Source organism: Erinaceus europaeus, chromosome 11 (assembly GCF_950295315.1).
Source record: "Erinaceus europaeus chromosome 11, mEriEur2.1, whole genome shotgun sequence".
Lineage (NCBI taxonomy): Eukaryota > Metazoa > Chordata > Mammalia > Eulipotyphla > Erinaceidae > Erinaceus > Erinaceus europaeus.
In genome coordinates this window covers 7107352-7120907 of record NC_080172.1, presented here as the reverse complement: position 1 = coordinate 7120907, position 13556 = coordinate 7107352, and the positions used below count along the sequence as shown (strand labels likewise).

Sequence of the window (13556 nt, the reverse complement as noted above, 5' to 3'; positions counted from 1 at the left end):
TGTTCCCTCAAACTTCATGGAGATGCGATTTGAGAGGAGAGATAAACCACTGTGCTTTTAAAGGGAAATCATCGTATAACCGTGAACCTTCTTTAATAATAACTTCTTTCCTAACATAACACAAGAGTGTGAAAGAATGGGCAAAGAAGCAGTTAGCAAGTCCTGCAAGGATGTACTTAGGATGTCTTCAGAATGTGTGGATTCTTAGCGCCTATTGTCTGCAGTCCTGTTGCTTCAGTGACGGAAACCCTGAGACAACAGGAAAAGTCCCATCCAGTATCCTGTTACATTTTTATTACGCCCGAACATTTATAACAGGCTCTTAATTGGTTTTCCTGCTGCCTATTGCCTGCTCTTTGGTTCTGTCTTCTACTTAGCTGCTGGATTAACCTTTCTCAAAACAAAACAAAATCAAAGAAACAAAAACACTGATACTTGTCCTATTTCTCTTTAAGTCAATCACTGCCGCTTCCACAGGTTGGCAACTATCCCAAAAAAACCTTTCAAAGAGAAAAGGGGGGGGAGTTTTGAGCCCCCCAAATTGAATGTAATCCCAGAAGATTAAGCCAGATATCAAAGTAGTAGAATTTCTGGGAGTCCCCCAAAGCTTCTGTGACCCTGGTTTGCTTCTAACAGCTTATTCTATCAAATAAACTCTCCAGGCCCCAAACAGAAACTCCACTAATTCAATGAGGTATTTGCAATGTGATCAGAGGCACTAAAAAGTGTATCTTTAAAATACAATGACTCCATCCAAAAAGATCTGTGTACACATATGTTCTTGACAGCACAATTTGTAACAGCCAAAACCTGGAAGCAACCCAGGTGTCCAACAACAGATGAGTGGCTGAGCAAGTTGTGGTCTATATACACAATGGAATACTACTCAGCTGTAAAAAATGGTGACATCACCGTTTTCAGCTGATCTTGGATGGACCTTGAAAAAATCATGTTGAGTGAAATAAGTCAGAAACAAAAGGATGAATATGGGATGATCTCACTCTCAGGCAGAAGTTGAAAAACAAGATCAGAAAAGAAAACACAAGTAGAACCTGAAATGGAATTGGCATATTGCACACAAGTAAAAGACTCTGGGATGGGTGGGTGGGTGGGGAGAATACACGTCCATGAAGGATGATAAATGACATAGTGGGGGTTGTATTTTTAAATGGGAAACTGGGGAATGTAATGCATGTACAAACTATTGTATTTACTGTTGAATGTAAAACAATAATTCCCCAATAAAGAAATAATTAAAAAAATAATAAAAATAAAAAAAATAAAATGCAATGACAAGTGGGGGGGGGGGTGGAGAGGATAATGGTTATGCAGAAAGACTCTTCTACATTTGGCTCCAAAGTCCCAGGTTCAGTCTCTCACACCACTCTAAATCAGCATATACCCAGTTGAACAGAGCTCTGGAAATAAAGACAGCCTTAGTAGTTCATCAAAACTCACTGACTGACCATTACCCAGATCAGTTCAAGCTGTTCTCTCCAAGAGTGACTACCCCACTCCCTGTAGGGAGACTGGGTCACCCCACTCTGCCATTCAAGAAAGCCTAGAATTTTCTGAGCTGCTACCATGGATTGTGAGACTAGACTGACAGGGACTCAGAGGTCACACGGGGTCCTGTGTTCAATATGAATAGACATGGGCCCTGGGTCAGATCAGTGGAGCTAACAGGTAATGATATTTATATACTCTTCTCATATTTGGGAGGTACTCTCTGCCCTAATCCAGCTTTGCAGTCTTATTCTCAACTCTGTCACCATCTTCCCAGATAATATTTTTAGTCCACACGCATGCTATCAGGCTCAGGCAAAAATTACTAAAATCATAGGCCACATGGAACATACCTAAAAAAGACTTCCCAGCTTCCTTCCACACGAAGACTCCTAGTTTCATGTGCCCTATCCTCACCTTTGGGTGCCTGTTTAATGAACAATTTGCTTTATATCATACCGCCTTTCAGCCACCAAGTTGCAGAACCTACTATGATTCCATCCTGACTTCCCAGGGCAGGCAACCTCACCAAAGTGTCCCGAAGTCGTGACCTCTCCAGAACCTATCCCACTAGATAAAGATAGAAACAGGCTGTGAGTATGGATTTGTTGAGGGACAGGAGGGACCTGGAGGGGGACAGCCCGGAAAATGGGCATAGTGAAGGTGTGGCTTGCAAAGGTGGAGGTGGGGGCTTGGGTGTTAAAAACAAGATCTGTGGGCGCGATTCCATTTTTCTTTCTTCCTTTTTTTTTTTTTTTTTTTGCCTCCAAGGTTATTGCTGGGGCTCAGTGCTTGTACCAGGAACCCACTGCTCCTGGAGGCTATTTTTTTTTTCCCTTTTGTTGCCCTTGTTGTTGTAGCTTTGATGTGGTTATTATTGATGTTGTTGTTAGATAGGACAGAGAGAAATGGAGAGAGGAGGGGAAGACAGAGGGGGAAAGAAAGACAGACACCTGCAGACCTGCTTCACTGCCTATGAAGCGACCCCCCCCCTGCCCCCCGCAGGTGGGGAGCCGGTTGCTGGAACCGGGATCCTTACTCTGGTCCTTGCTCTTGGCGCCATGTGCACTTAACCACTGTGCTACTGCCCGGCCCTGGTTCTTTCTGTCCAGGTCATCATGTAAGTAATAACTGTTTCTCTCTCTCTCTCTTTCTCTGTCTCATGTCTTAACGTGTGAAAGTTATGTGTTCATTAAAATGTCTGACTTCCTAGGTGGCAAATACAGAAAAAAAAAATGGCCTAGAAGCCAGATTCCTGTGGCTATGAGCAGTTAGCTGCCTATGACTTAGATTATATGTTCTCAACAGATGGGCACACAAAAGAGCAAGAAGATCATGGATTCCTGTTGCTTTGTTACATATATATGTTACATACATGAGTAATTATTCCTCAGGCAAACTGATGGGAAACATGTAAGAACCACAAAATATTTTTCTAAAGGGTAAGAGCTCAGTCTTTCTCCATTCATCTCTGTTTCATCCTGGTGCCAAACCCAAATAATCTTAAAGTGGATATAAAATTTTGATGACCTGGACAGAGAAAGAGACAGAGAGGGCCATGCCTACAAGTCTCTCTTTTAATACCCAAGCCCCGCCTCCACCTTTCCAAGCCACACCTGTCGCCACGCCCATTTTCTGGGCTGTCCCCCTCCAGATACTAACTGTCCCTCATCACATCACCTGCAGAGAAGGCCCATGTCCAGTGGAGAAGCAACTACAGAAACCAGACTTTCCACCCTCTGCACCCCATACAGAATCTGGGTCCGTACCAGAGGGGTAAAGAATAGGGAAGCTTCCAAGGGAGGGAATAGGACACAGGACTTTGATATTGGGAATTGTGTGGAATTGAACCCCTGTTACCTTGAAATCTTGTTAATCATTATTAAATCACTAATAAAAATTGTTTTTTTTTTAAAAAGGAAAGTACAAAGGGTGAATTTCAGATGACAAGAATTTTAGAGGCTATCCAAGTCAACTTTTTCTGTTTCACATCTGATAAAAAGGTGGTGCAGAGTGCTCGTGACTTGCACAAAGTCACCACATTTCATTTGAAGTCAACTTACAATCAGTACACAGATGTTCCGGTTGCAAGAATTGGACTGACCTCATCATCTTAGGTGACTGTGTGCCAGCTGGTTCCATTTCTTAGTAAGCTGCTGTCCAATGAGTTCCTGGGTTGCAGAAGTTTAGCCACCTGTAAGAAGAAAAGGTACTTTGTGAAGTGAGTATGAAAGTCATTTCTGATCACATGAGAGAAGAAGAGATTCTCACTGTTAAAAAGATTTAGGAAGGACTGCGGACACAGAATTTGTCTCTGAGGATACTGATGGATATTTTTTTCTTTCTTTCTTTTTTTTTTTTTGGTTCAGAAGAAAAGATGCTGGCCATAACCTGAATTAGGAAAGCCAAGACAAAACAAGCCCAATTCATTAAAATAATAAACTAACAGATTTTTCCATTTCCAGTGAGGACTAGAGGGAGACATTTTGGCAGGCCAGGGATATAGAAATTTGGGGTATGGAACGTGTCCCTTGAGATGGGGGAATGGATTCACCAGAGAGGAAAAAATCACTAAAAAGAAACTCTTTGACTAAGAACTTCTGGTGTGAATAAATTTTATATTTGAATTGAAGTACTTTGCTCTATTGTTCTGTGAACACCCCCCTCAGAATCCAGAAATCCTCAGTAAAAATACAACAATGAGTAGTCAAGATATCTTGAGGGATAAAGAATGAGTTGTTTTTTGTGGGGTTTTTTGTTGTTGTTGTTGTTGTTGTTGTTGTTGTTTTGCCTATCCCTGGGGCAAAGGAATGTGAGAAGAGAAAAAAATAATAAGGGAAATACTGACTGCCAGTTTGCTGTGAGAAGCAAAATAATGGGCCTCAAAGATGTTCAGGTTCTGTGACTGGGGTGATGACTTAACTGGTAGAGTGCTGGACTTGCATGTCTGAGGTTCCCTGTTCAATTCCCAGTGCTACCTATACCAGAGTACATGAATGTGTCGCCTGGCAAAGGAGGAATGAGGTCACTTACTTACCTGTAAGTAGAGTGACTGTCCTGGAGTCTTTAGATAGGACCCAAATGTAGATGAGACAGGCAGCAGGACAGAGCAGAAAGATGCTGTGTGAGATCTCCCTCTACCATTGGTGGCTTAGGAGATGGAAGAAATAGGCCATGGTGGCTGGAAGGAGCCAGGAGCCAAGGAATAGAGTGGACTCTCAGAGTCTTGAAAAGACAACTCAGGCCTTGAGAGAAGAATATAACCCTGCTGACACCTTGATTTTCCTTACTGAGTTGTAGGTTGGATTTCTGACTTCTAAATTGTAACATAATCAATTGTTAATTTCTTAAACTGTCAAAGCTGTAGTCAGAAAGAAAAAGATGAATATGGGATGATCTCACTCATAGGCAGAAGTTGAGAAATAAGAACAGAAGGGAAAATACTAAGCAGAACTTGGATTGGAGTTGGTGTATTGCACCAAAATCAAAGACTCAGGGGTAGGGGATGTTAAGTGTTCAGTCCTGCAGTCCTGGGACAGGATAGCAGAGGAAGACCTAGTGGGGGTTGTATTGTTATGTGGAAAACCTGTGAGATGTAATGTACTGTATTTTACTGTCAACTACAAATCATTAATCCTCCAATAAAGAAATTTAAAAAAAACATGAAAATTCTCCTCATGTTTTACTGCAGCAATCAAAAATCAATATGGCTACCGATTTCAGATTTGACAGGAGTCTTTATACTTATATGCAACCCAAATTTTTCCCAAGTTCTTTCATATTCTGGAGCCAACCTTATTCTAGAGCTGATTATTTCAAAAGATTTTTCAAAGTGTTAAGGAACTATTATTTGACTTGGTAGTTGTCTCAGAATGTTACTATCTAATCAGACCTTTTGTCTGTTTCCTGAATTAATTATTCCCACATGATTTATACTGTAATTCAAGTCCATACGTGAGCTGGCCTCAGTGTGCTCTCTCTGCTTTGTCTCTTACTATTTGTCCCATCAAGTCCTATAGGACTGCTAGTTGGACCACAGTTACCCCAAATATACTCCTCTCTAGCTTTACTGGTTCTGTTTTATCGCCCAGGAAGTACTCTGTCTCCCCTTGTCAGTCTCCCAGGCATGGTGATAATCTACTCTTTCTTCCTGGCCTACTTCAATCAAATTTTCGAAGCCTCCCTAAGTCTTCCCATTGGAGTTTTGTTCTTAGCTCTCTTATGACGACCTCTGGTCACTGACTCGCAGCTTGACCATCTGAGTACTTCTGCTAGTTTGCTGTGTTTGCCAGAGACTCCTTGAGCGTTCTCATACCCGTTGCTTATTGTATATATTCCACAGTGTGGAAAAAGCACAGTGCTTTTAACATCATAGATGATCAATACAAGTTTGCTTGCTGTTGTTATGAGAACTTTTTTTCTTCTAAACAACTTATATAAAGTGGAACCTATTATATGTCAGACTTTCAGTATAATTTTTTTCAGAGCTATGGTTCATAATTCACAAAAAAAAAGTATAAATGGGTAAAGTAAAGGCATATATCTTGGCATGCCTGGGGTGGTCCCCCACACATGCCTTGTCCTTTCATGGTTATTTGTACTGTGTGCCTTTCACTCTGGTTTGCCCCAAGATGGATGATACATTAGATGGTCATCTGACTATGGACTATGAAAGAAGTCTTTAGACTTTTCAAATAATGACATTTAGGAAAAAGTTGCTCACACCAGATGCTTTAAAAAGAGCATTTTAGAATACTTGTGCTCTCTGTCTTTCACTTGCTGCCAATCACTCATGCCTGGGTCCATTGCTCTTTTTGTCAGACTCGTCCCTGCATCCTACCCTTAGTTTGGTCTAACGGACTATTTGTAGTGGCAGCATTTGAAGAGGAAGAGGAAGGCAGGGCAAGTCTCCTAGTCAGTTGCCTTCTCATTACTGCCTGTAACCTCACATGTCCCCCAGCCTTCTCCTTGTCTCGTTTCAGTGTTCCTAGGATCATTCCTGTTCTTTATTGTTCTGTTACCTTAACCTCTAGTGTCTGACTCTGCTATATATCCCAATACTGCTCAGTATCTGCCTTTCATTCGGGATGCCTCTTATCTCGAGCAGCAGAGGTGCCCCTAACATCCCAAATCAAAACTGAACATATTTAGTTAAAGCAGACATCTCCAAAATATGTTTGGGGGAACTGGTTTTGGATGTTAACACCAGGTACTCAGGAAAAGAATGTGAGAGAAGGTTGATGTGTTCACAGTGGGCTGACTTTAAGCAGTTTCTCCCCCTTGCAGAATTGAAAGTCTTTAATATGCAAATATGCATTATGAATCTCTGGGTGGGATATATGTTAGGTAGTGTTTCTCAGACTTCTTTGACCTTGAAAAAATTTGGATAATTTTTTTCCCTTTATTGGGAGGGGGAATTAATGATTCACAACTGACAAGAAAATATAGTAGTTGGCCCATGTGTAACATTTCTCAGTTTTCCACATCACACTCTAACCCTCCACCTAGATCCTCCTCTGCCATCATGTTCCAGGACCTGCACCCTCCCCTCCACCCACCCCAGAGTCTTTGACTTTGGTGCAAGACACCAACTCCAGTCCAAGTTCTGTTTTCCCTCTGTTTCTCAACTTCTGTTCATGAGTGGGATCATCCCATATTCATCCTTCTCTTTCTGGCGTATCTCACCTAACATGATTCCTTCATCCAAGATGAGGTGAAGAAGGTGAAATCACCATTTTTAATAGCTGAGTAGTATTCCATTGTGTATACAGACCACAACTTGCTCAGCCACTCATCTGTTGTTGGACACCTGGGTTGCTTCCAGGTTTTGTCTATTACAAATTGTGCTGCTATGAGCATAGGTAGACACAGATATTTTTGGATAGGTGTGTTTGGTTCCTTAAGACCTATCCCCAGGAGAGGAATTGCAGGGTCATAGAGTGGGTGCATGTCTAGCCTTCTGAGAGTTCTCCAGACTGCTCTTCACAGGGGTTGGACCCATTGACATTCCCACCAGCAGTGCAGGAGTGTTCCTCTACCCTTGTGAAACTTCTCCAGTATTTGTTGCTGCTGTCATTTCTGAAATGTGACATTCTTGCAGGGGTGAAATGGCATCTCACTGTTTTTATCTGCATTTCTCTGACAATGACTTGGAGTTTTTTTTTTTTCACGTCTGTTGGTTTTTCAGATTTCTTCTTTGGTGAATATTCTGTTCATATCTTCTCCCCAGTTTTGGATAGTGACCTTAAACGGTTTTGAAATATTGTTTTGTGAAGTACGCTTTATCTCCAAGTAATGTATTTGACTCTTGTGAATAGGCATAGGCTTGTGTGAATTGACATATAGGTCCATGAAACATAAATATTTTTGTTATACTGAGATAATACGTTCTACGTTCTAAACTGAATGTTTGAAAATAGAACAAATTGCAAAATGGACAACATTATGTAAGACCCTCTTAGATAACTATGTAAATTTCCAGAAAACAGAAGTAGAGGGTCAAGTGGAAAACACCTGGACCGTACATCTGAAGATCTGGTGTCCATTGTCAACTTTACCAAGATTAGCTACATGTCCCTGGGCCACATTTAGCTACTTCTTGATCTAGAAAGCCAAGTGATTAATGAGGATGTTAAAAGTAAATGGTGTCTGCTTAAAATATCTCACAGGAATCTTAGGAGCAAATAATCAAACAGTCATTTGAAAACAATCAGCGCTTTCTTAGTAAGCATAGATGAAGATACCATGTCATTTCTCAACTTAACTTGATTATGCAATAGGAAAAATGATGTAAACCCACTGATAACCCTCAGATCCTATTTATTTTTTAAAAACACTTCAATCTATCTGACTTCCTCCTGCACTGTAATAAAGAATGATTTGTAAGTTTTGATTTCACGTGTATCTCTATCTAGATGGCCCCTCTGGTCAACAACTTGGTGCAACAGCCAAATTAAAGATGGAACCAAGAAAGGTAAGTCAATGTCTGTCATTTCGTAAGGTTGATAATCTAGATAAGGTGGGTTATTGTCATATCAGAACTTCAAGTGGGATTAGACTGACTTGGAAGCAATATAATTGAGGAAATTTTCATCTTCAAACTTTCTGTCAACTTTGGGTCAAAGTTATCAGTTGTTATGTTGGACCATTGGGGAAAAAATTAATTTTCCCAATGGCAAAAAATCAGGGCCTGGTGCTGGCACACCTAGTTGAACCTGCATGTTACAATGCACAAGGATCTAGGTTCAATCCCCCTAGTCCCCACCTGCAGGGGGAAAGCTTTGTGAGTGGTGAAGCAGTGCTGCAGGTGTCTGTCTTCCTCTCTGTCTCCCCCTTCTCTCTTGATTTTTGTCTGTCTCTACCCAATAAGTAATGATAATTTAAAAATTAAGAAAAAAAATCAAGGGCATGCCTTTTGTTGGCAGAACTGAAAAGCCACCGCACGTTACTACATGCCTTAAAACAGCAGGAAATACTAGTGGTCATACAAGCTGTGCTGTCCCTCTCAGGTGATGGGACAGATATGTCACTATGCTCATCAGCCCTCCAGGTCCAGAGTTTTGGTGATCTTGTATCTCTGCATTCTCAGAAATCTTGAGCAATATTCGACCTCCTGTTCAGGAACTGTTCAAGTTCAGGAACTTAGAGGAGGGGAACTCTAAGTAAGCTGTTAACGCATTATTTACCTAGACAATTTTGCTTATGTTAAACCTGGATTAGCAATGAAATTTAATTTCTTGTATAAAAAAAGGGGGCAGAATACGGGGTGAAACTTAGACTAGTTTTTGGCCAATTGCAACAAATTGAAGAGCTCTAAATGGAGAAGGCAAGAGGGGGCTGAGTGGGGGTTGGAACCCAGTTCAGATGGTGGAAAGATGTCAGTTGCTGGTGGGTGTGGTGTGCAGAACCCGATCATGGGGAGATAAGGCAAAGCATGCATGTGAAAACAGCTGTCTAGTCAGTCATGATTTCCTCTAATGAAGTGATTTTTAAAATCATGTTAAATGAAAAAGTTAATTTCTTTTTCTACTTGTTTGAAAATGGTACCTGTTGTGAAAGTAAATGTGCTACCCCAAGAAGTACATTTAAAAGTAACTCTCCTTGCTGGCAAGAGTGGTGAAAGTCTAGGAAGGTGAATCATACCAACATGCATACAGAGGGGCTTTACCACAGTCATATATCCACATGCGCATAAAAGAAATTAGTATTTGATTGACAGACTTTTTGCTTGTTTAAATTTCTATTTTATTTCTTTATTTGGGGGATTAACGGTCTACAGTCAACAATAAAATAGAATAGTCTGTACATGCAGAGCATCTCCCAGTTTTCCGCATAACAACACAACCCCCACTAGGTCCTCCTCTGAGACATTTTCTTTAAACCATCTATGAGTTGCTTTCTCCCGCCAGAAACTGTATTTTAGCTATTCTTTTCTCTCTTGACATTTATCATTCACTGAAGAGCAGTATTTTATGCACAAGTGTGTAACATTTGTGGGACTCCTTCCAGATTGTTTTATTTGTATATTGCTATCTGTGTTGGTTATCTTTCTTCTTTAAACAAAGAATCTCAAACAAATCTGAGTGCATAGTGAAGTGCTTGCCTGCCATTCCTTAGGTACAATCACCCTTGGTTTTACCTACAGTGATTCAATGTTTAGAAAGTGATAACAGAATCTAACGGTCTTTATTTCCCTCTGTTAGGTTCTACTTAACCCACTGAGCACATGCCACCAATTCAGTATTTCTCTTCCATCTGAGTTAGACTGAAGTTCAATCAAGTAGACGGAAAATTTCAACAACTTGTAGCTTAATTAGCACACTTTCTTTATGACTGAGTAGGCAAAGAAAAGAAACAACACTCAGGGAAACAGGTTCAGAGTTAAAGTTGTGTAGAAGGAAGTTCCTGGGTCATTAGAAACGTAAGCCTCCATACATGCATGGGATAGGAACCAAAAGGAGGCTCAGTTATTTTTTCATGAACTCCGACCCAGAGTTGTACAAAGAAAATTCTAATGCTTTTGCATATACCGTTTTTGGAGGGGGCGGGAAACATCACTAAACCTCCTTCCTCTTTTTCTCCCGGTGTTGCTTGAACAAAAAGAATGATTCTAATTGAGTTTGCTTAGGATTCTATAAATCATGATGTCAACACATACAAGCACCAGGCTAGTTATGACAAGAGACTGTAGTTTACAGAATAAAAAAACAACCCTGTTTCTGTATTTTTTTTTTAAAGCTCTACAAAGAGCACATTGTTTATTCTTGTGTAAAAATGTCATGTAAAGAGGCTCTCTGTCAGGTACTCTATTTTTACCTAGTTGTTTCATAACTCAGTTATAATGTTCCCCTCGGTCTAATAATTAGCATATAGGAACAAGGCTTGAAAACCTGTTCTTATCCCCACCGTTAAATTTTCAGATCATTGTGGAGACTGAGTTGTGCCTGTGAAGAGACTTCTCTGGCTGTCCCGCTGTCCTGGCAGCCTGCCCCTGTGCGGTAGTTGAGGGTCAGTTCTTGGAGAAAAGCCCAGCCAGAGGCCTGCACAGGGACTTCCTGCCATCTGGAACAGTCTGGAGCACAAGGAAAGATGTCAGCAAGAAACACTCAGGTGACTCCTCTCTGACTCCTTTAAGTGACCAGTATTTCTCCCAATTCCATGACTGGGGAAAAATTTTTAAATTTAACAGTCATTGCTAGTGATCTGAAATACAAGTTTTGAGCTCTGTGTTTGATTATAATTTCTACCTTCTTCTTTTTTTATAGTCACCTAGCACCTTCTGAATGTCTTTCTTTATAACTGAGGAATTCTTCCTACTGCTGGCCCAGCCTCCTCACAGTGTAAGCCCCTGAAGCTCTTTCCTCACTTACAGTTAGGGAATCACACAGAAATGGTTTAGACTCCGGCAAACCCACTTGTTCATTCGCTAAAGAAACTGTGTTGGGAGAGAACAATGAGAGGAATTTGATGCCTCACAGACCCCCTTTTCTGGTCATACAGGGACAGTGGTGGGGGTTCCCAGATGTTACAGCCAGTGCCAGCAACGCTGGGAGGGGGGAGGGCCTTTGCGATCTTCCTGTAGTAATTATCACTGAGCATCATTCCTGAAACCAAAAATTTCACTCTGAAATGTATTTTGCTTTGGTACTGAGAGAAAAATAGTCCGAGTAACTGCTCTGCTCTTTCCTGTAAGCCACAGGCATCAAGCCTGGGCATCGTGCGAGCTGTACAGGTGCTCTGTCTCCCAACTTACCATCCCTGGCCTCAGAAAGAAAAAGAAAAAACAGGATTTTTTTTTCACATTAAAAATAAAAGAACAAAAAGGCATCTGGTGCAATCATTCATCAGATATATCCATTCTGACAGAACATACAAGTAAGTAGATTGGTTAGGATATTTTGAAGTCAAGATGGTAGCTTATCAAACAAAGGGCTAATAACAAAAACATAGAAAGAACTCACCTGGGGGGGGGGCAATGGCACACCTGCTTAAGTGCACATAGTACTAAGCATAAGGACCCATGGAAGGATCAGGTTGGAGCTCCTGGCTTCCCACCTGCAAGGTGTCACTTCACAAGTGGCAAAGCAGGTCTGCAGGTGTCTATCTTTCTCTCTTCCTCTCTATCTTCCCCTCCTCTCTCAATTTTTCTCTGTCCTATCCAATAAAATGGAAAAAGTGGCTGCCAGGAGCAGTGGATTCATAGTGCCAGCACCAAGTCCCAGTGATGACTCTGGAGGAAAAACAAACAAACAAACAACTATATTGTTGCCTAATGCCATGCTGTATCAGCAAGCCTCTGGCTACCCAGGCCTAGGAAATACCAGATCTGTGCAATAGTGTAGATGTGAAAAGAGAACGGAGGGAGAAAAGTGAAAACAAAACTCACAAAGGGATAAATGTATTTGTGTTTTCATATCCTAAGGACAGAGACTGGGCAGTTTCATTCATATGTGCAATAGAGCTGATATGTGAATGAAACTGCCCAGTCTTCACAGAGAATACAGAGCCCTGTTAGTAGAATTAGGAAAGGGTTATAGAGGGATAATATTAAGCCACCTGTGTGAAAGAAGAGCAGAAACCCCATCCTAAATCAGCAAAAAGTACATGTTTGCAGTCAAGGTATTGACATATTACTTGTCAAATATTTATATATGGTAAGGAAACTTGTGTTTATTGAGAACACGTCAGCTAGGAGTATGGATCGACCTGCCAATGCCCATATCTAGCAGAGAAACTATTACAGAAGCCAGACTTTCCACCTTCTCCACCCCAAAAAGAATTTTGGTCCATTTTCCCAGGAGGAGAGAAATGATAGGAGGAAGTAGACCAGAAGGCTCTGAACTCCAACTCCATCAGGACCCTGAGAGAAAAGAGGGGAAAAAGGAAGGACATTCAGAGGAAGTTATAGTAGGTGTTTATGTGTGACTTGGAAAGGGAGAGAAGATGGGACCACGGGAGAAAATGGACAAGTCTATACAAATATAGACAGACAGTTGTAGAAATAATAGTTAACCTGCAACCTTGGGAGAACTGCTATATCCCCAGTGGAGGGAGTAGGCATGCGGAACCCTGGTGGTAGGAACAGCGTGGAATTATACCCCTGTTATGTTATAATTTTGTAAATCAATGTTAAATCACTAATAAAATTAAGGGAAAAATAGGTCAGTTGAGTCATGCAGGTGGCTCAGTGGTAGAAAAATGCTTTCCGTGTGGGAGACCCTGGGCTTGGCCCCTGGTACCACGTGATAGCACCAAAGATAAAGACTGGAACTTCACTGGATGGAGGAGGAGCAATGCTTTGTTGTCTTTCTCTCCTAGCCCCTCTCACTCTCTAGAAATATATCATAAAGACTGGGAAAGAGACATGACTCAGCATTGTGTTTAAAGAAGAAAAAAAAAAAGAAAAAGACCAGGTCTCTTGGTTTTAAAAATACAAGTCATTGTTATTTATTTACCCAGGTTCATGCATCATGACCACCCTTGACATTATGGAAATAATTGCTAGACTCATGATTTGAAGATAGGCTAGGAAAGCAGGCTCTGTCCTTATA

The 13556-nt window shown here is 41.1% G+C and overlaps 1 long non-coding RNA gene across 2 annotated transcripts in view; it reads left to right on the top strand.

The window, feature by feature from the left end:
* Positions 1 to 11827, top strand: part of LOC132541296 (uncharacterized) — an 18795-nt gene extending 6968 nt beyond the window's left edge. The window contains exons 2-5 of one of the 2 annotated variants that reach the window (XR_009552456.1): positions 8421 to 8479; positions 10926 to 11115; positions 11271 to 11345; positions 11699 to 11827. This is a non-coding gene — a long non-coding RNA (uncharacterized LOC132541296). Of the gene's footprint in view, positions 1 to 8420; positions 8480 to 10925; positions 11116 to 11270; positions 11495 to 11698 lie in introns of those variants that run through there. The other variant, XR_009552455.1, reaches the window with a different exon arrangement.
* Positions 11828 to 13556: the final 1729 nt, after the last annotated feature.